Source organism: Lolium perenne, chromosome 3, assembly GCF_019359855.2.
Source record: "Lolium perenne isolate Kyuss_39 chromosome 3, Kyuss_2.0, whole genome shotgun sequence".
In the NCBI taxonomy this organism is placed as follows: Eukaryota; Viridiplantae; Streptophyta; class Magnoliopsida; order Poales; family Poaceae; genus Lolium; species Lolium perenne.
The window spans coordinates 142,176,616-142,199,638 of record NC_067246.2 but is presented as its reverse complement, the minus strand read 5'-3'; the positions used below and the strand labels follow the sequence as shown (position 1 = coordinate 142,199,638).

The following is a 23,023-nucleotide window of genomic DNA, read 5'->3' as shown; positions in this document are numbered from 1 at the left end:
GCAAAAAAGCAGAGGGACTGGGGGATGAAATGTCTAGACCAGTGATCATGGCCACATCTAGCAGAGTTGGTGTCATGGGGCCGTGGCCAAACATGAAGCAGTTCAGAGCATCAGACCAAAAGCAGCCGATGGTTTTCAGAAGGTTCTCATGCTTCTCAATGGGAGACAGTGATAATGATAAAGCATCGGCTATTCCTGTAGTTTCCCATGTGGCTTGGTGAGTTTTGGATACTCTATTATACCATGACACCCAATCTTCAGGAGGGTTAGGCTAGGCTCGTAAGCAGTCGGCCCAAGAGGTTAGATCTAAGTTTTGGTTCACAAAGGGAATCCTATTGGCCTCGCAAGAAATCAAATGAGCAGGACTCTCGGAAGAACGGGGGCCAAGACAAAGAGAATTTGGAAGAGAAGGATGCGGCAGCAGAATGTCTGATACCTAAAATTAATGATGGGATGAGACATTAATTCAGGTGTTTGCTGTTAATTCTAACATTATGCTCGGATGGCGAGGAGCGGTTGAGGATTACCTTCAGGCCAGAGACCGTAGCGTTGGCGCTGGATGATTCTGCCATCAGACTCGCTGCGAAATTGAATCTGCGATTGGGATCTGGGATTTGCGTGGCTGTAAGTTGAATCTGTTCGATGGGCGATTTGGGGATCTGAGTTTGCGCATTCAGACAAGGGTCACAGGTTACTGTTTGAACAGGCAACTAAGTTTGGCCTTATTAGCGTTTTATGGTGAAGGCCGATGCGCTGCCATCCGCTCTTTGAGCGTTGACTTACTTTGACTATCGGCAAAATCAATTGAAAGCATTTTTCATTGATAAAGATGATTTTTTACAGAGAAGAGCCGATTTCTCAAGAAAGGAAGAACAAAAGAAGAGCCGATTACTACTACTAGTCCTATGCTAGTAGTCCCTAATCTAAGGGCCATCGCTGCCCTCGTCGTCGCCGTCGTAGCTGCCGTCGGCGCTGCTGCCGGCGAGGTCCTCGTCGATGCTGCCGTAGCCCTCGGCAGGAGCTTCTTCCTCGTCGTCGTCGTCGTCGTCCTCCGACCCAGCGCGGAAGCGTTTCGCCGGCGGGTAGTCGTCGGAGGAGGCGTCATCCTCCTCTTCCTCCTCCTCGTCAGAGGAGGTGAAGTCGCCCCAGGAGAAGAGGTCGTCCTCACTCTCTGCCTCCAATTCCCCGTCGACGAGGAACCGGAGATCGTCCTCCCCGTCGGTCAGGGTAAAGTCGTCATCCGAGCTGACGACCCACTCCCGCTCGTCCCAATGCTCGGGAGCGCGCTTCTCGTACAACGCCATCTGGTCGTACTCCGGCATCGGCTCGCTTGAGGAGGAGGACTGGAAGGAAAGAGCCGATGAGGCAGAGGAGGAAGAGGAAGACATGGTTGCAGAGGAGGGTTTTTTTTGCGATGGCTAGTGTGGAGCAGGAGGATGAAGAGGCGAACTGCTCGATGCGGTTAAATAAAGGAGATATAGTGGAGATGATTTAATGCTGCGGCGGTTTCCGAGGAAGTGGTGCCAAAGAACTGTCAAATCGTGCAGGGAAGTTGAGAAGGCAAGGCATCATGATGAAAGGATACTGTGACGGTTCTGCTCTGCCACGACGTGACCCTACGAAGAAAAAACAGAGTGGTTTTTGGAATTATCATTGCCAAAACCAGGGGGGCATGTGTTATCGCCAGATTTTAACCAAGTCCAGAGATGGGCCGTGATTAAATGGGCTTAGAGAATATGCACGTGGAATATTTCTGAATCGGCCTTGTACAAGAGTTTGGGCTAGATTGCCCGTGTATCTGTAAATTATGGTAGGTTACGTGTCGGTTAGAATTAAGAGATAGAGTTTAGCTCGTACGCAGTTGGGTTTATTCCCAAGTTAGAAAGTCTACGGACTATAAATATGTATCTAGGGTTATTGAGAAAGGAGGACGATCACGTTCGCAACAAACCAATCTAGGCGCATCGCCACCCCTTGTTTCGAGGGTTTCTTCCGGGTAAGCGCCATGCTGCCTAGATCGCATCTTGCGATCTAAGCAGCATCAAGTTTATTCGTTGTTTATGTGTTGCTCGTACTAAAGCCTTGTTGATGGCGAGTAACACCCTTATCACAGATGTGTTAGGGCTAGCATCGATACTTTCTTGATACATTCGCTTAGTCATGCTATCCCTAGATATCTAGCTGCCTTTGCACCTAGTTTAGGTGTAAGGGTAGCACCTTGCTTAGTCTTTATTTAGTAGATTCGATCTGTTATGGTTGTTCCTTGTTCTTCAAGGATTAGTTTGATATCCATATGGTTAGGCCTTGCAAACGGGTTGAATGATCCAGTAGTGCGTAAGGTACGGTTAGCCGATCCTAAAGGAGATGATCCGGGAATCAACTCTATGTTGGTTTTTAGGCCTTTTCTAGGGTTGGTTTCCTGTTATCTTTCGTATCTGCCAGGCTCAACTACGTGTAGGACGTTCCGGTTATGTGGTGAAAACCCTAAATCGTCGTAGATCATTTTAACTTAGTATTGATCAAGCAGGACCACCATGTTATCGTAGATCCAATACGAATCATGGGTGGATCGGCTCCTTGAGCCGATTCACAGGATACCTGAGAGCCGATCGAGGCTCGTATTTAATGTTTACGTGTCTGCCATGCAGGAAATTAATCGAAGCAATCCAGCACCTTCCTGACCAGGTATAGGTCAGGTGGCACGCCCTTGCACCAGCTAGGACGTGTGCCGGAGCATTGCGGGCTGTCGCCCGAGGGACCAGGACCCACCAGCAGTTCTGGGAGCCTCCCGGCTCTTCGTGTTGCTCGTCGCTGCTCGCCGGTGGGTTTTGGCAGGCAACAGTTCCTTCTAGTTTTGGTCATGGATGCATATCTTTCTATTCTTAATAGGTGATCTCATTTCTCTTCACATGCAGCCTATCCACCTCATCAAACATACTTGACCAATCCTAACTTGCCAAGTCATACAAGTCGCACACCATCATTCACCATGTCATCCGCCCTCTCTCAACATGCAAGCTGTCCACGTCAGCAAGGCAGCCATATCAGTGAAACTAATGTACCATTTCACCGGAAAGTATACCTTTCTTTACACCTTTCCTAATTTTCAGCTAGCTGAAATGGCAATTCGGCTCAGGTCAGATCGCTGGCCGTTCCTTCCAAACGTTAGCGCGAATCTTAGCGCTGGCACGTCGCTCGCTCATTGTTCTCGCTCCTCGCCCTCCGTTTTCTATCCGGTTTTATATATTGGTTTTTTAGTCGGTGGTTTTCCTTTTTTGGCCTTTTCCGTTTGTATATCAGCGTCCATGCCCTTTGTCGGTAGATATTTTTTCACTTCATTTTCATTTCTCTTTTTGTGTGTGGCAGCGAAGAGAGCTCTTCTCCCGCGGTGGTGGTGGGATCTCCCGGCGAGGCCCTGGGTTCCCCCGTTCGGCGGCGGCGAAATCCGTGAAGGCCACCGAGCGAGGAACCGAGAGGATTCCGCTCGCTCTCGTCCTTGTGTTCCGTCGCTCTCTGCAAGTGAAAATCATGGGTTTGCAAGGATGCCGAGGAGCTGGATTCCTCCATGCCGGAGCTTCTAGGGAGCGACCACTGTTTCGAGGTGACGGTAGGAGGCTGCTGGCTGCGTCGCCGGCGTGACTGGTACCTTTCTTCTTCGTTGCTCCAATTCCTATTTGTCTTTTACTCCTCTATGTGCGCCTTCACATCTTAGTTTTCAGTTTCACGCGTGGATCTGGTAATTTTGTGTTGTTCTTAGGTGAACGCGAGTTCATTGGTTTAGTGAGGTGATTCTAGGATGCGTTCCCCCATGATATTCCCCCTACTAGTGTTTTTGGGCCGTCCTTGATCTATTTAGAAACGTTAATGGTGAAGATAGCGAGTAGCAGCAATGAGTTTTTAGCTTGGTCAAACTCGTATCTGAAGTTACTGTTATTTTCCCATAGACACCGGAATAGCAGATTTGATTCCCTAACTGCAAGCAGTTTATGTTTTGCACACCTGTTTTCATCTACTTAGTTATTGGAAAGACTGCTAGAAAAATCAAGACCAATCGAGTGAAACTTTGTATTTTTGAAGTGCTGGTTGCTATTTGTAACCTTCATTTTCCTGACAATTCTTGTGAATTTATAATCTGTAGAACACCTATTGTTATATGGGATATTGCTTTGGTAATGTTTTCATCGAGGCATCAGTAGGGTAAAATATGTTCATAAAGTGTGTTGTTAATTATTTGATTAGGCCAACTTGGCCAGTTGTCCTGAGCAACAGCTCTAGAAGTGTAATATAATAGTGTATGGGCACGTCAAAAGCAGAATTAATTAAGCTGTCAAAATTGGTTCCTCTCTGAGATGGATGTTTTTGTTCATCAAATACATGAATATGGCAGTGCATGGTTGAATTTATTTCTGAATGGAGCTAAATAGACTAGCAGTCCCAATTATCACCACCGGCTCTGTATATTAGTGCCTGCCTCTCCTGTTGTGTTATCTTTTCCATCCGGTCATGGTTCTTGCAGTATGTGTCTCACGGGCAGTAATTAAATTGTACTTCTGCTTGATCACTACCTTCCTCTGAGAGTTTTCTTTTTTAGTGGTCTGTGGACATTTTCGCCGCAAATTTCTATAATCCCACTCCCACTATCATCATCCTGCATGCATGTAATATTTTTTTTTTCATTTTCAAAAGGTAATCTATGCATCAGTACTAATTTGTCAAAAAAAATTGCTTCTTCAAGAAAATCACCTGGACTAGCTGCATGTTGTAAACATTCTTATATCCCATGGATTATCATCATATTCTCCGAGTAATTTAGAAGTTGATCCTTGATTTATTTGACCACCAAGAAGCAATCCTCTGTATGAGAATCCTTCCTGCAACAATTTCATATTATTTTTCTTATGCTAATTGAAACATGAATTTTCTCATTTTTTCTGATAGTGTTGGTGCATACCTGTGTGAAGATTCATCTTGAAAATCGAGTGTTGCTGGAAAGCTTTGTGAGTATATCCCTGAATCAATCTGCAGTACAATATTTGCAATTTCAGTTAGCGAAGAATCATAGCATGGTAGAAGTGTTACAACATAAGACAATTGCGATTGAAGCAACAATGAGTGACTGTCTATACACATCGTAGATACATCCCCAGAGATGGGAGCCTCCGTCTCTCATTTCTCATTATTCTCATTTTATCTCTTTTCATTGTTTAGCTTAGTGTTATCATTTTTATCTCAGTGTATCATTGTTTATCATTTACCTCAGTTTCTCTCTAATTATAGTATTCATTCTGTATTTCTTCATTACTACTTTATTTTCTTCATTTGTTCATTTTAGTCTCTTATTCTCTTATTCTCTCAGTTTTTCATTTTATCTCATTTTGTCTCTGTCACCTAGTCCTATAATTTATCTCATTTTGTCTCTTTGTTGTTCTTTTCTCCTCAGTTTTCAGACATCTTTGCTCAGTCCCTCCTTCTCTCAGTCTCTTCTCACTTTTATTTATTCAGTCTTTCCTTCTCCAGTGTTTCGGTTTAATTTGCTAATTTTAATTTATTTACTCATTCTTTATTTCAGCCTCTTCTCATATTTATTTGCTCAGTCTTTTATTCCTTGGTCTCTCTGTCTTATTCTCTCAGTGCTCATTTTTTTCATTTTCATTCCTCCGATTTCCTCAGTTATTATGAAAATTCTATGAATTTTATGATTTTTCAGTCTTGCATTCTTACCTGTATCTTATATCCACCATCAAATAATTCTATGAAAATTCTGCTAATTAAGATTTATTCGCTCAGTCATTCAGTCATCATTTTTAGTTCTTCCTCCTTTTTTCATTTTCATTCCTCCGATTTCCTCAGTTAATATGAAAATTCTATGAATTTTCTGATTTTTCAATCTTGCATTCTTACCTGTGTCCTAACATGGGGAATTCTACCTACATGATTCTTTAAGCTATACTTAAGTTGGGTGGATGCGGACTCTCTCTCAGGTATATAGATGTTGAACGCCATATTTAGTCCCACTTGTCTCTGTTAGGCCAAGTTGTTGTTTGTCAGTATTCAACCATTCAGTCTGGTGCTCCAATAATCAAGTATCTCAATGTGGTGGAAATTGTTAATAATATACAGCATCATGCTACAAATGAATTGTTCTCAACCACCTGTAATTTCTTATCATTTATTGCTGATCTCATTCAGTTTTAATTTCTCCAGTCAATTTGTAGTACCTCATTAGTTCGTTTCTCGGTATATTATTGCCTCAGTTGTTTTCTTAAGTCTATCAATGATGATTCATCAAGCATTGAAAAATGTTTGATAATTTCATTTTTGTTTTGTATCTTGAATCTTAAGTTACCCGTTGATAAAATCAGACAATGTTGGCTGCTTAAACGATGATGAACAACATCGCTGATGGTGAGAATGCTAGCTGCTAAATCATTTTCTTTGTTTTCATTTTATGTTCTGATTATCTTCGATGTTTCTTTCTCCATCCTCGTAGTATTCAACATCTCTTCAATTTAGTGTACGCGGTAGATTTTGATGGTGGATACAAGTACACTTTTGCCATAGACCAGAGGAGGAGATCAAAGAGTGGATGCTTGTTCGGTTCTACATGGAACATCAAGGTTAGTCTCTTTCTTTGATTTTCAGTATAATATTCTTTGTTTTCCTCTTCTTTTTTTCTGAGGTGCCCGTCGTTGCTGGAACCAGGCTGCTTTTGCGTGGGGAGGAAGAAGGAGGAGATGGTGACGTGGAGGCAACTGGTGGACCAAGCCACCAAGCCAATAGAAATAGAAGGCCTAGTTTCCTGTTTTTTGTGAAAGCCTCAACAAAGGTTGATGTATGAATAATAGGCTACTCCTTTTCCAGTTATTATGTACAAGAGCCCAGTTTTAAAAAGGCAGATGTATAAACGATGGGCTAATGAAAAAAAAAAACCAGGAAAAAACAGGCTGGCTGGATTGATCGAAATGAATTTGTTTGTGTTTTTGGTTTCCCGGACTAAACGGAATGAAGTATCTGTTAGGGAAACTGAGACTGAAGAGATCAATGAGTACTTATAAAATCTGACTTGGAGCGAATTGTATTTTCATCTAGATGATGGTTAGACACTCCCCTTTCTTTAAGTAGGTCTCTTAATATTTCAACTCTTCATCTTCGTCTCCAGAAGACGTTTCTCCTCCGTGCAGTAAAGCGAACCCATCTGGTATGTTCTGGACGAGGCAAGCGATCGGGTGGCTGCGTATAATATTCTCCTCCGGCCGCCCGCCCGCCCGCCCTCCACAAGCTACACGACCACGCCAAGGTCTTCTTCCACGGAGCACCCTTCCCCTGTCTCAACTGTGCAGTCTGCATAACCTGGGTCTTGCGCAATGATGTTTTTCCGTTCCAGACTTCCAGTTATTGACTCCGTGTGCTCCGGCTTGACTTCACCTAGGTCCCTAACTTCATTGATCCAGCCAATGAAGAATCAGAGGAAGTTTAGGCATCGGTGTTGTGCTCTCCGGACATCATCTCCAGGTCAAGAGGAAGAGATCCGCAATCGAAATCTCAGCAGCCGGCGGTGAGCCATCTCCTTCCTCTTCTCCACTTTCTCTATAATATTTCTCTCTACAGGTTGTCCATGAATGCTCATGGTGCGCGCGCGTCCGCTGGACGAATCTGTATCTCTGGGTATTACCCGGCCGGTCGATTCCCCTCTCCATAATCAGGTTAGTCTAGACTAGATTCCACAAATACCATCCTTTTTCTAATGCATCTACATTACCGCCACTATCCTGGAGTTAGGTTATTGATTACTTTTGGCTTAGTTGGTGCGGCACAACTCATCCAGTGCTATGGAATCAGGCTGCTCAATTTTTTGTTCCCTTTGCATCTAGAAAAAATTATGAATCCATATTGCCTTTAGTGAATCCGTGCAGCCAAATCTGAGTATTAGATTGATTGAGTCAATACATACACCTACTAATCTGAATCTTCACTGGCTTGAGAAAACACATGTAATTCATACGTAGGCAGCACATATCATTCATTCACAATTTATTTATTGCAGGAATATGTTGATAAAAGGAAAATCAAGCATGCAAACCACGAAGCTACTGTCGGTATTTTCAGTCATCAATCATGATTCACGAAACAGTTGGGGTGAAGCCAGCTGCATAAGACTAACCACAATGGGAGTATCATAGGTAGTATCATGCATTTCATGCATGCAAAATGCTGATGTGGCACTGCAATTAAGGATGAGAGAGAGGGTACTAGTATCATAGGTAGATACTGTATCATAGCACATACTACTAGAAAAATTAATGTCAAGTAAATGTTGTACATATATTTGCATTGAGATTCTACAAAACAATTAATATATGAAGACTATGATACTAGTACATGATACCATGCATTGTGGAGATAGTAACATGTAGTAGTATCATATGCATGATACTTCTATATGATACTATGCATTGTGACTAGTCTAAGTTTCTAATGAGCTTCCTGTACTTATAAAGGAAAAACTCAGTAATGCAGATAATCCATTCTTTCTCATAAATTAAAGGATGCCATTTCTGTCTAATAAAGTGTCATGTGCAGATTAAAATTGCCTTTGCCTTCAGATCTAGCGGCAGCAGCTTAATCATCGCATGTGTTTATTTTTTGAATTTTCATGATCGACTTTCATAAAGGTTTCTTGCACGCAACTATATGTTAATGGTAGATACTCCCAAATTTCAACCAAGTCTGGATAGGCAATCTATTTGACTGCTAGATATATCTTCACTTGGTATTAAGGTTCTTATCCATATGTGCCCCACTTCTTTTAGTCTCACATAGCCATCTTAGGCGTCAAAGGTAAGAATTTAAGAATTTGATTTCCAATTACATTATTAAATACTAATCTCATATGTATATTTAAGTTCATGTTCATACAAGACTTTAGACACATTTTAGAAATGTTTGATTAAGATGCGGGTATTATATTATATGCTGTCACTTCCATGCTTAATTCGTGACATTATTCTGACAATACTACTGATTCGGGTTACACAATCATGATTGTGTCGTAGTGAGATATAGCTTGAATGAAACCAGTTTGGTAAGCTGGAGCTGAAAGCGAGCACCATTTTTTAAGACTATATGTTTTTTTGGATGGTAGAAATGTTAGATTGATTATTTGTTCTGCCATTGTCCAACTACTACTATCTGCTATCGTACATATATGTGGTGATATACCATCATTTATTAATATATTATTTGGTATATTCACGTTCCACATAAATACTTCGAAGAAGATGGATAAATCATACTTACGGTTTAGTTAATCATAATTTTGCAGGTAACACCAAGAGCTGCTGAAGCTCTTAAAAAATTGAGAGGCTTTGTTTTCCTTACCCTTGACTGAGCATTTTCTCAAATAATTTGTTTATATATTACGTAAACTTAAAATTGTACTTAATTTAGTTGATTAACATGCACATGGAATGTGTCTATATATTTCTAACACCAAACATAGGTCCCCATAACATACAATGTACAAGCACTCCTTATTTCATCAGCAAACTTCTATTATATATATAGAAATTTATTTTTTTCTCATTTTCACTTTCATATATCTAAAATACATTTTAACGAATTCCGCAGCAACATGCGGGGTATCATCTAGTATTACTAAGAAACATGTACTTGCGTTGCAACCGGAAATTCAATTCGGCTCCCGGGTGCGTATGATCCCTCTACCAAAAAAGCATATTTCAAAATGTCAAAAAATTTAAACAATTTTTTTTACATGTACATCTCCATAATGTATGTGCATTCGTCAAGTTTCAAGGAAAACCAATATTTTTTGTGGTCTATGTAAAAAGGAGAAACTTTATCTTGCGAAAACCATTATTTTTAGCACTGAAATTTGTCTTTTTCACACACGGCACATGATAAGTCGTTTTTTTATGAAACGACTTTGTGAGCGTGTAGCACATGAAGATGTACGTACGAATTTTTTGTTTCAATTTTTTTGAAATATAAAATGTGCGAAAGATACATTTCAAAATATAGGGAGCATATGCATCCATGTTCCAAAATACCACTCCCCGTTGCAACGGGTTTTATTGAATATGTTTTTAGTCTATGGACCTATGGTGTATGGAGAATTTCACTCTTACAGAGCATCTGTATGTCTCAACATTGTCCAGAACATCCCCGTGACATCTGTTGTAGTTCTTTCAGCACAGACAAGATCTCGGGACCACAACTTTCTGAGATTCTATGAGAGGAACGGGTGATAAATAGTGAAAATCACCTCCCACTACAAATTAAGCACATTATTATTATTCCCCTTTTACGTTACTAGTAAAAATACCCGTGCGTTGCATCGGGCGAAACAAATGTTAAAATGCTCCTGTCAATCATTTGCATATTCATATTTTCCACAATTTTTGACGGTGTCTATGTTGTCTCCTTTTCATGATGAATCTAAAACTTTGAAGTTGCAAGTTCCTCGTTCTTGTGGGTTCCACACTTGGTGCATCCATATCGACATGGACTTGTATTTTCATTGACTTGTGATGATGGCATTGCACGGGTGGAACAAATGTTGATTGTTAATCCTTAAAAAAAATGATTGTTAAAAAGAGAAGTTCAACTATCCCGCGCTACCCTCCTCGGCGACACGGGGGTGTCCTAGCCACCACCGTCCTCCCCCGCACCCCGGTGGGGCCGCCAACGAAGTAGTACACCCCTAGGAAGGCAGCGGCGGGCCACTCCCCCCCCCGTGGGTGGGAGCTCTCAAGACAGTGGAAGGAGGCAGTGGAGCAGGGTGTGCATGGAAAAGGCTGTGCGGACTCTGTCTGCCTACGTGTGTGTGGGTTGCATAGGTTTGAATGTTGGAGCGGCGGCTCCGAAAAGCGGTTTGTTGATCGGTAGGGTGCCGTCTTTTACTGCTTGGGCGGAGCGGTGGCTCCGAAAGCGGGTTTTCAATTGGTATGGTGTCTTGTTTTACTGCTTGGGCGGAAGGGTCGTTGGCTCGTGTGGTTGTGATCTCGGGACCGGTGTGTAAATATACTCTTCTATACGTTACTATTATTTTACTTTTATTTATTTTATATTTTGGGATGGCAACTGCATCCGCGAGAGTTCAAGGTGTGGAATTTATTCTATAAATTTACAAATAATCTAATGCTTAAATTTAAATGTGCTCGTAAAATAATTGGAGGCGGGTATGCCTCATCCAATAGTTTCGGAACTATGGAATAATCATGATACTATGTAAAATAGAAACCTCCATTTAGAGAAGCAAAAAATGGTAGTCATTCAGCAACAAAAAGAATCGAAACTGGAAACTGCCCATATTCTCCATACTCCGTAGCATCCATTTATCTAACAGATGTTGAGAGGACTCATATGCATAAAACACACTTAAATGGATCGATGAAAAGACAACACTATCAAATCAATCTTCCAAATAGCAGAATTGTAAATTAGAATCCAGAACTATACGCCGTTACCAATAATTTGGCAAACACCACGATGTGTCTCATAGTGTGGCCAAGGTTCTTCGCGTCAGTATCCTGATAGCGAACGAAAAACAGACAAGATATTGAGACTGCACGCTAATGACAGAATGTAAGATACCACAGCGGATCAGGATGTGGCCCGTGCGTGCCCTTCTCCACCGCCGGCAGGCTCTCCTGACCACCACTACCCACTTGTCCGGGCTGGCCGTCTGGCGCGCTTCCACCATCCAAGCTCAAGGTCATCCCCTCTTCATCGTGACCTTTCCCGGGGTGAATAGCTGGATGAAAATCGCGTCTCCTACTCCAATGCTGGTACGTGCTTTGCGCATCTCGGGCTCCCCTGTAGGGGCGACCATCTTCTCTCCTTCCACCTATCTGAACTCCACGGTAAAAAATCCAGGGACATCCCGCAATCGCGCAAGTCCGCCACCGGAGCTCAGCCGCCGTCGCTGGAGCTGTTCAGGGACCTGCCGGTCAAAAAAATCCACTCTGCCTCGCTCCCCTCATCCTCTCGATGCGAGGAACCGAACCAGGGCCATCGGCATAGCAGAATTGTAAATTAGAACCCAGAACTATACGCCGTTACCAACAATTTGGCAAACACCATCGATAAGCATCTTTGAGTCTAGCAAATTTGCAACCTAACGACAACACTTTTCTGAAGTCCAGAATCTGGGTATTAGCAACACGACCTCGTCCTGGGCTGCTAGATCAGATGGGCGGGGTCGCTGCCAGCCGCTTGCGATGGGGTTTACTGCCAGCTGCGCGGGATGCAGGGGATGGCGAAGGTACCGCCGGCCTTGCGCGACGCAGGGATGCGTGGGCAAGTTCCTTCGAAGTGTGATGAGCATCTCCCCGTGGAGCATGTCGGCGTCGTCGCCCAAGAGGCAGAGCCTCCCTTCTCTGATCAAGTGCCATCGAGTACCTCCTCTCTCGATCTAGCAGTTCCGGGTGTTGCGCTGACAATAATCCTGACTTTGATTTTGATCGCAGCTTCTGACGATTGGATTATACTATAAAGTAAAAAAATATGTGGTGGAAAGTCACCCGGACATGGATTCCTGTTCCTATACGATTGCTGGCTAAATTTTCCTTGTATAGCATGATGGAACCGGACACTATTTCTCACAGCATCGTCAGATCGTACGAAAGCTTCGGTCGGACGAAAACGTAAAACACGTTGGACCAAAGCGCATTGTGACGGACCGAACTAAGGAAACGCTTCTTCCTTTATTATTAGGTATAGACTAGCAAAAGTGCCCGTGCGTTGCACCGGGGGACATAAATACGACTCAATCTAGGAGCCTTTATGAGTGTATCGGGTCTTCATACTCAAGGAATAGAGCACAAGATAGTACCGGTAGGCATTCGTACTCGAGGAATAAGTTGCTAGAATGTAGTGGCGGGTTGTCGAAGATAGCGGGGTCGCTGGCCACGGAAGCGTAGAACCGTGATGGGACTATAAACTTGGCGGCGTTGGAAGATTGAAAGGGATCGTGTGCGGACAAAATAAAAGGTGGATATGTACAAATCTTCACTTCCATAATAAATTGTAATCCTTATTCTAGTGCAAATGGGTTGTTTAGTCTCTAGAATTTTTTTGATATGACGCATTAGTTTTTAAATATGTATGGGTAATCTTTATTGTTCTCTGACTAAATCATTTTCAATAACCTTCAGTGAACAATTTGGAATGCTTTTCTTAGTTATATGAGACAAGGGAGGAGTGTCGGCCAAAGAGTTACATACATGTCCGAAATTGTAGAAATTGTCGGTTGAAAAAAAACAAAAAATTGCAAACAGAAATTTAAATCCTAGAAGCAAACCGCATCAGCTAAGCAAATTGCAAAGACACCAAACAGTGGAGGCATGGGCTGAGACTTTGGTGCACGCGCAGCATGACTGCTTCGTGGTTGGCTCTACTTGTCGCTTGTGCCTGCCCCACTTCCCGACGTTTCCCTGCGCCAGGATGTGGTGCGCGAGATGGCCGTCCGCACTATACCTGGGCATGGGAAGCCCGGCCCGACCCGACCCGGCCCGAAAATCCCGGGCCGGGCCGGGCTTTTTCTCTCTACCGGGCCGGGCTCGGACCATCATTCTTCAGCCCGTAATTATATCGGGCCGTGCTTGGGCCACAGAAAAAAGAAAATTACCATTAGATCGGGCCGGGCCATCGGGCCAGCCCGGAAAAAATCGGGCTTTTTCGGGCCGCGGGCCGGGCTCGGGCCAAAATTTGCTGAAAGTTGGTCGGGCCGGGCTGGGCTCGGGCCAAGGATTTCCCGTCGGGTTTTTTTCGGGCCAGCCCGAAGCCCGGCCCGGCCCGAGAAATGCCCAGGAAGAGTCCGCACCGACATGACCCGGCTATGTCTGCCTCGACTTCGTTCTCGCTCTCGCCGATCTATTCTACAGGAAGAGCACCTCCCCTTGCCGCCCGAGATGTCAGGCTACTTCCGCCTCCAACCACGCCGCCAAGCTGTCCGATCGATCGCGCGCGGCCACGCCCACATCCTGCCGCCGTGATCGTTACCCCGATCCCCGGTGCCCAGCACGCCTCCGACATGGAGATGCCGAGCAGCCATATCCGCAAGGCCGATTCGTCGGCGTGCAGAAGATCAGCCTGCCGCTCCCATCGTTGCCCCGATCCCCGGTGCCCAGCACGCCTCCGGCATGGAGACGTCAAGCAGCCATATCCGCAAGGCTGATTCGTCGGCATGCAGAAGATCAACCTGCCGCGCAACAACCTCTCCTCTTCCGTCCACGCTGGCCGGTGGCGGCGTCGCGTTGTGTAACATCCCAACTTTTCAATAAAGAGACAAAGAGAGAGTTTCCCAAATACCAAATTTGAGAACCAACAAAAACTTTTTCCTATCATATAGTGCCATGCATATAGATCACTTGTTTATTTATTTGAGTGTGCAATTGACCATGCTATGTGCTTGTGTGATTTCACTTACACCTAAACCCTAACTTTGATCTTTGGATCATCAAATGGCAAGGAAGAAGAAACTAGAAAAGAAAAGATAAAAAATTACCTCCACACACACATATGGCTCATGCCATTTTTGCAAATACCTAACCTAGATCACTTGGGCTTGCACCATTGGTTGTAAATGGTTACTAAACACTTTTAAACACTTTTGGAAGTGAAGAAACTCAAATCAAATCAAAACCAAATTCAAATTCCATGTTGCATGCAATATGGTCATTTTGGCAATTCTTAATCTGGTACCTACTTTGAGCCCGTTATTTAAAGTTTTCTCTTCTAGACTTTGCCCAAACTTTGCACCTCATCCAAGACAACATCAAGGTGAATAACTTTGCCCAAAGACACCACCCCAAATTCCTTCTCTATTTTCAATGGTGGTGAACCAAAGTTGAGACATTGTTGCATATGTAAGATCATATGCATTTTGTGATTTTGCAAATCAATGCCAAATTGACCCAAACCACCACCATTCTACTGCAAATAATATATGTTTGCAATCCACCAAATTTCATCCAAAAATTTGAAAGTTTTGTTCTTGCGGCCATTTCATCAAACAGGTTGTGTGCAACCATCTGCCAACCCCATACATTGCAAAATCCAATGGACCAAGGCCTCAACCATCGATCTTATGTCATCACCAGACCCTCCTAGCACCCAGAAGACAAAGCCATGCATTGGTGAGGCACTGGAGCAACGTTGCTGGCAAGGACAATGCCATGCCGTGGCATGACACCACCTCACCATGCCATCCCTCTCTCCTTGCTTCTCCACCGTGCCAAACCATGTCCACTGACTTCCCCTCACCTCCCTGAGCCTGCTGGACACGTTGCTCGATCGTTTTGTGCATCGGACGCGCCAGAAACGTGACGTCCAGACACGCCCAGGACGTGCACATGCACGCCAGAGCGCGCACGGCGAGCGTCGCAGACGCGTCTGGCCACGTCGTCGCCCGAGCGCCTCCGTTGACCCCTCCCTCTCCTCTCTGCGCCAAACGCTCCACGACACCACCCTGCACCGCCAGGACATCGCCATTGGCCCGCGGGAACGCCGTAGACGAAGCCCATCTCGCCGACGTCCGCCGCAGTACTGGCCGCTCCCGTCATGCGTACGAGCTCGTCTCGCCCTCTTTTTCAACGCCGTCAAGCGCTGCGTCACCGCCAGGACCCCGCCTGCACGCCTGCGTCATCGCCCGTCCATCATCATCGCTGTAGACGCGTCGCCATGATCGCCACCTCCGCAGCACCATGGCCACCCCGCGCAGCTATAAAAGGAGCACCCCTCCAGTCGAATTGAGCACACCACCTGCTTCTCCTCTTCACCCTGAGCCGCCTAGCCACCTCGCCTTGCTCGATTCACCACCACACCGCCCCAATTGCAAGATCGTTGCCGCCGCCAGTACACGGAGCTCGCCGGAGAAGGACGCCGCCCCAGACGACGCCACTGCTACCGTTGGCTTCCTCATCGACGACAAGGTCCCCGCGCACCTCGCCGTCGACCGCCGGAGCTCCGACGACCTTGCCGACCCCCTACTGCGGCCGCCAGTGAGTCTCCCTCTCGCCGTCGACGACGACGAACCCTGGCTGTCGATATCGTTTCTAATCGCACGGCCCCTCTCTCACGTACCGCTTCGCTCTGTTATGACCCACTGATGCGTGGGACCCACCGTCAGACGGCCTGCTCGCGCTGGACGCGAAGTGGGCCGGCCCATTTCTTTTAAACCCCACAGCCCAGCTCGTTTCCCGCGCGAAGCCCACAGTTCAAATTCGTTTAAATCAAATCTTTTCAGTTTTGCTCACAGATGCTGTTTTCAGAATTGAATAGCTTCCAAACCACTGGGCCAAAATTTATGAAATGGATATGGTTGGAAAGCTTAGAGTTTTATCTTTGCAATGCCACTGGTTTGAACCCTAGACGTGTTGTAGAATTAAAGTAGCAAAATAAACAAGGCAGAGACTTTTCTGACTTCAAACTATTGTTAAAATTCAACCAAAAATGCTTTTGAGTTGATTCCAACTCCTATAATCCACATTTCACTTGCACTAATTGTTTCTGCAAAAATATGCCATGCCTAATTTGGATGATCATGGCCTAGATGAATTAGAGGACTATTTGGCTATGTCAAGTCAAAGATATTGTCCAAAACTATTTAGAAATTTTATGAGAGTGTTTATCTCATTTAAATCTTGTCACAAACATTCTATTATGAGATAGAGACTTTGGTCATTTAGTTCTCATATGCTTTGTTTGATGATATTAAATCATCACCATGTTAGGATTAAAAAGGTATGAGGTGCTCCACCTCATTTAAATCATTTTCTTAAATGATAAGTATGAAGAGGTTGACTTTGGTCAACCTAGGTCATATATTACTCAAGAAAGAAATTAAATCTTAATAAGATAATTAGAGGAATTTATTTCTCTAAAGAAGGCAAAGAAGCACCTTATTTAATATGAGAGGAAATTATTTTTCTTAAATAAGAAAACCACCTCACCAACTTAGTAGTGTGTAATGATAATTTAGCTTGAGTGACTTATGTGTGCTTAGTTTAGTATATAAGATTGGTGTGGTGATTGTACTTCGTATTCGTATTTTAGACGCTAGTACGGAAGAGTATCAAGAGGAGGAGGAGGCCTACTTCCAAGGAGAAGAAGACCAATTTGATCAGTACCACCACCAAGGCAAGCTAATACACTTGCAAAGTGCAAAGCTCTCAAGAGCAATGCATCACCCTCTTTTACCTTATGCTTAGTGGTCCTATCCCAAGTTTTACTATACAAGTTTTACTGCTTTTATTTTCAAAGTACTTTTTGATTCATGATTCACTTGGTCTAGAGTAGCATATGAGTACCCAGCTTAGTCTAGAACAAGCAATGCTAAGTTAGCACCCCTCATGATTAGTGCTATTGCTAACAAATAAAACTTGACTACTCTAGATGGGAACTTGGTGAAGTGAAGTTGTTTTTGAATGATTTTTGAAAGGTGATATGACTAAGAGAAGATGGTGATTTTTGATTTAAAACTGATATTGGTTTGGATGCGATACCTTTCCAAATTTCAAGTACCCCCACAATACCTGATTATGGGTAGGGCTTAACTGGAAGTTTGTGTGTCTTAGTATGGGTTCCGTCTGAACAAGCATCATAGGGGTTATGCCGAGGCTGCCTCCGTTGTTGAGAAATGATGTGAACTGAGGTGAATTATCCGGCCAAGCCCTGTGCAGTTCCCAGGCTGACTGTCTATCTTCACTGGGAGGCCAAGCTCATGGGGAGAGGTGCCTATAGTAGGATATATAAGTGAAAGGTTAAGGTTGATGATCCGCGTACTGAGTTACGATGATTCGGGGTTATCCCCGACGGATGTAATCAAATGTTGTGGCACAAGTGTGCAACCTCTGCAGAGTGTAAACCTATTCGAATAGCCGTGTCCACGGTTACGGACGGTTGGAAAGGCCATACAGTTTCCGATATCAAAATTTCTTGAAAAGGGGTTGAATGGTGAATGGTGACTTGACTTGAATCACAACAGAGTTGTGGGAATGACACTAATGTTCCCACTTGAGTTAGTTAGCAAAGGTTGAGTCTTTTACTAAACTGCTTATGAACTAAAATTGGCTTTATGCAAATCAAACTAGAGCTTAGCACCCTTACTAGAACTGAATAGCACTTACACTAGTATTAGTTTGCGAGTACTCAACGTACTCACGGCTTTGTCCCTGGCTATTCAAATGGCCAGAGTATGAAGACGAGCAGAACTATCAAGGTGAAGACCAGCAGGACGCCTACGACAACTAGGAGTCTTCCGACGTCAAGCGTTGGCCTGTGGACTAGAGAGTCCTTGTATCTTACGCTTCCGCTATGAACTTGTGTTTGTTCGTTGATCAATAGATCGACTATTCGTGTAATATGGATGATGTGATTCCAATTGTAAGACTTTATGGTTTGTAATGAATGATGACTGTGATACTTAACTATTATGCCTCGCAACAACAATATTCCTGGGATTGCGATGTATGACATAATAGGCATCTGGACTTAAAAATCCGGGTGTTGACAAGTTGGTATCAGAGCCATTGTTTGACCTTAGAAGACCCTAGTTAGAATGGACGTTCGAAAGAAAACTTAACTTTGAAATCAACATGAAGAGAATATTTGTGAAAATTTACTTACCCTCTTGTCTTTGAGACTTTTTCAAACTTGGTGACTCATGTCCCTCCTTATTTGAATCTACTTAAAAGTTTGCCACACTTGTTCACTCTCTAACTTACTCATCTTTTTCGCTTTCAGATGGAGCCGAATGAACCCATCAACACCAAGGTCTACCAGCTTGGAAATGGTGGAAGCTTGATCTTCGAGCATGACCTCAACTCTCTGTCGGATCACCTTGGCCGCCCACACCCCGAGTTTCACGGGATTCAGGTGGACGACCAGCCGGGAGGGGAACTGCAGTGGATTATCACCGCTGACTTGCGGGGCAAGATGGAGCCTCCCACCACTGAGAGGATCCTCTTCTCCTTCAGGGAAAGCAACTGGCTCGACGGGCTTGCACGTGCTCTTCAGGAAGCACTTGCTCGCTTGTGCGGACAGAATGTGGAAGCACTTCAGGAGGAACGCTTTGCGCATCTCGCAAGGCGTAACACTGCCGGAGAACCCATGGATCTGCCACTGCACCTGTTGTGGGTATACTTTATGGGTATATCAATGGCATGGCTTAGATCCGGCAAGCCCGGGTGGCCCATAGTTGGTGGTGAGGCATGTGGCCCATCGGGCGGCCCGGTTGCTGTAGATCATGAAGGATGAAGTCCAGCCCGGGAACAGGAATCCGGATCTAAGCCGACCTACGAAGGAGGCCGGATCCGTGACAGCCCATGAAGTATCCGGATCCAGTACGTATTTGGAGGAAGGCGGATCCTTGACGTACACGGCAAGATATTGTACCGTAGTTAGGCAACTTGTATTCCGGCTAGGACTCTCCATGTAAACCCTAGATCTGTGCGCCTTTATAAGCCGGATCCTGGGAGCCCTAGAGGCACAACCACGACTCATTGTAACAACGCGAAAGCGCCCAGATAATTCCAGACAAGCAGCAGTAGGCCCTGTCATCGTGCAGGTGTTCCGAAGCTGGGTAAATCGCGTACCACCGTCCCGAGAGCACTCCGCCCTATGGCCCCTACTTCTTTTCCCCCTCGTGAGGATCCCTCCTCCGAGGTACCGTCGATTAGGCAACGACAGTTGGCGCCCACCGTGGGGCCTGTGGCGTCTGGAGGCCGGAACCGGGAGGGTTCCGCCATGGGAAGCTACGATGACACCATCGCCGTGGGGCGCGTCCTCTACGCCAGAAATCTGCCGATCGTCCCTCCGGATGAGTGTTGGATTCCGGCTAGGACAAACCCCGTCAAGCTCTCCATCGTCCCAGTTGGCGGCATACACATCTTCATCGGGGAAACCGTCGATTCCGACGGAAACCCACTGGTAAGTAACGCAGACGCGACCGCCGCAGAGCTGGACGCTGTCGCGAAGATCCGATCTGAGATGCAGGAGCTTCCAAAGGAAGATTCCGCCTCGGATCTGGAATTTTCAAAGCCCACCCAATCCGCCCCTGAGCAGGAAACAACGGTGGAAGACCAATGCAGATCCGCCTGGGTCTCCCAGGTGTTAGAAAAGCAGAGGTGCCACTTCGTACACTTCTTGGCCCACACCGCCGGAACCGCCCCTCAAGAAGACGGAGCTGGTCCTGAGCAGGTAGAGGCACCGGAAAACGACGCGGATCAGGCTGAGCCTGTCGGAGAAAGCGAAACTCCGGTTGAAGAGTCGATTTTGGGCAATCTGAGCCCAATCTCCGGAGATACCCCCTCCATGGATACTGACGAGTTTAACCGCAAGCTAGGGGAGTACGGTTTCGGTGATCAGCCTGAAGTCGACTCCGCCCAGCCTAAGCATGTTCTCGCAACCGTAGCAGCGCTGGGACAACCTGGATCAGAAGAGGCAACCAACCAATCTGACCCTCAGCCATCCCGCCAAGGATCTCCAATGTCACGGGAGCGACCCCGTAGGGATTCTTCCTCGGAGGAACTCCTGTCACCTGAAGAGATGGTTGCACGAGCAGTTCTTAACAAACCTATAACCTCGGGCGACGCCGCAGATCCAGAGGCTCTAGAAGCCACTAGAAAGGAAATGCTGGCCACAGCCAAGAAGCTCGCCAATACCGCAGCCGCATTAAGGGATGAAAGGGCAGAAGCTGCAAGTCTGATGGACCACTTCGACAGACAGGACCACGAAATTGCTGACACACTCGAGCATGTCAAGAGCATGAGGCAAGAGTGGGAAGTAAAGATGACTTACGCGCAGGCGGAGGCTAATCGAATCGTTAGAGAAGCAATTCCGCCTCGTAGAATCAACTTCGCCACGCCCGCAGAGCAGCAGCCGCTGGAAACCCCAAAGGACAACATGCTAAAAGCTGCGGAGCTATTGAAGAAGAAGGACGAAGAGGTTGATATCAACTACCTCCGCAAACTTGTCGCTTCAGCAATGCAGCAGCAAAGCAAGGCGGATACCTCGCGCAGGTTAGAATCCAATCCGGATAACTGTGTATCTACCGCGCAGAAGGACGCTCGCGCCGATCGGCATCCCGATGATGAATCACACACCGGATCCTCGGAGCGCAGAAGAAAAACCAGGGAACACCCAAATCCGATCCCCATTCCGTCAAAGACGCCTTCGTCAGATCCAAGAAAGGGAAAGGATGCAATGTACTCTGGACGGGACAAATATCGCAACCCTTCTCCTCCGCCTAATGGTTACCCGCGACCCCCTCGCCGCCGTAGTCCAGTGATGGCGTGTATTTCACACGTTCGTTGGGCAACCCCAAGAGGAAGGTATGATGCGCACAGCAGCAAGTTTTCCCTCAGAAAGAAACCAAGGTTTATCGAACCAGGAGGAGCCAAGAAGCACGTTGAAGGTTGATGGCGGCGGGATGTAGTGCGGCGCAACACCAGAGATTCCGGCGCCAACGTGGAACCTGCACAACACAACCAAAGTACTTTGCCGCAACTGCAAGTGGGTCAATGATCTAAAGAACGACCCGGAGGCAGGGTACAAGCGAGCCCGGAAGCACCGCCCACGCGGCAAGGGAGGCAAGGGCAAGAACAAGGACAAAGAGGAAGATAGTTCCGAGGCGATGGATGAGGATGATAACTCGCCGGATCCCAAGGTAGGATCCGCAGGTAAATCCAACCCATTCGAGAAAAAGAGCGTGGGGGCTTACCACACTTTCCTCGGAACCCCAACAGTCCGCGCTGCCAAGTCAGCTACCCGGATCCTGAACGCCACAGTTCCGGCTGTGCCGCAGTATGTCAGGTGGTCGGAAATCCCGTGCACATTTGATAGGGAGGATCACCCTGCCATTGTGCCAAAAGAATGCTACGCCTTGGTTGTAAGTCCCCGCATAGACGGGTATGACTTCTCCAAGTGCCTCATGGATGGTGGAGCCAGCTTGAACATCATGTACCTGGAGACTCTAGAGCGGATGAACCTCACCAAGGAACAGCTCAAACACAGCAACACTGAGTTTCATGGCATGGTTCCGGGTAAGAAGGCGAATTCCCTCGGCAGCATCACACTTCCCGTGGCTTTTGGCGATGTTCATAATTTCCGCGAAGAGAAGATCACGTTTGAAGTTTTGCCCTTCAAGAGCTCCTACCACGTCATCTTCGGCAGGCCCACCTACCACAAGTTCCACGCAAGAGCATGCTACATCTACAACAAGCTCAAGATTCCGGGTCCTAAGGGTATGATTACCGTATCCGGAGACTACAAAAAGGCTCATGAGTGCGAGTTAGGCGAAGCCGCCTTCGCAGAGTCTGTGATATCTGGAGAGGAGGCGCAAGGCTACGAGAGCCGCGGTGGATCCGACTGAGATGCAGACCACCAAGAAGCAGATCTCCGAACAGAAGACCTCCTTCAAGGCCGCGATAGAAACCAAGAAGCACGACCTCATCAAAGGCGACCCTTCCAAGCAGGTTTCAGTCAGAGCCAACATGGACCCCAAATAGGAAGACGCGCTCGTCGAGTTCCTCCACGCTAACATGGATATCTTCGCATGGAAACCTTCTGACATGTCCGGAGTACCAAGGGAACTCGCCGAGCACTACCTCAACATAAACCCGGGGGCTAAACCGGTGAAGCAAGCTATGCGACGCTTTGGAGATAAGAAGCGCCGCGCCATAGGAATGGAACTAGCTAAGTTACTAGAGGCAGGTTTTGTAATAGAAGTTATCCACACCGATTGGGTCGCAAATCCCGTCCTTGTACCCAAAAAGAACACTGAAATACTAAGAATGTGCATCGATTACTCCGGCTTGAACAAGCATTGCCCGAAGGATCCGTTCCCCTTGCCGCGCATTGACCAAGTCATTGATTCGACGGCGGGGGCGGAACTTCTGTGTTTTCTTGATGCGTATTCCGGGTATCATCAGATCCGGATGAAGGAGTCCGACCAAAAGGCAACTTCATTCATTACCCCGTTTGGTACTTACTGCTATGTTAC

General features: G+C 45.9%; 1 long non-coding RNA gene across 1 annotated transcript; it reads left to right on the top strand.

Moving 5' to 3' along the window:
- Nucleotides 1–3,400: 3,400 nt before the first annotated feature.
- Nucleotides 3,401–6,987, top strand: LOC127293476 (uncharacterized). Its single transcript, XR_007845863.2, has 3 exons — nt 3,401–3,642; nt 4,939–6,617; nt 6,703–6,987. It is a non-coding gene; the product is annotated as an uncharacterized lncRNA (long non-coding RNA).
- The last annotated feature ends 16,036 nt before the right edge of the window (nt 6,988–23,023 follow it).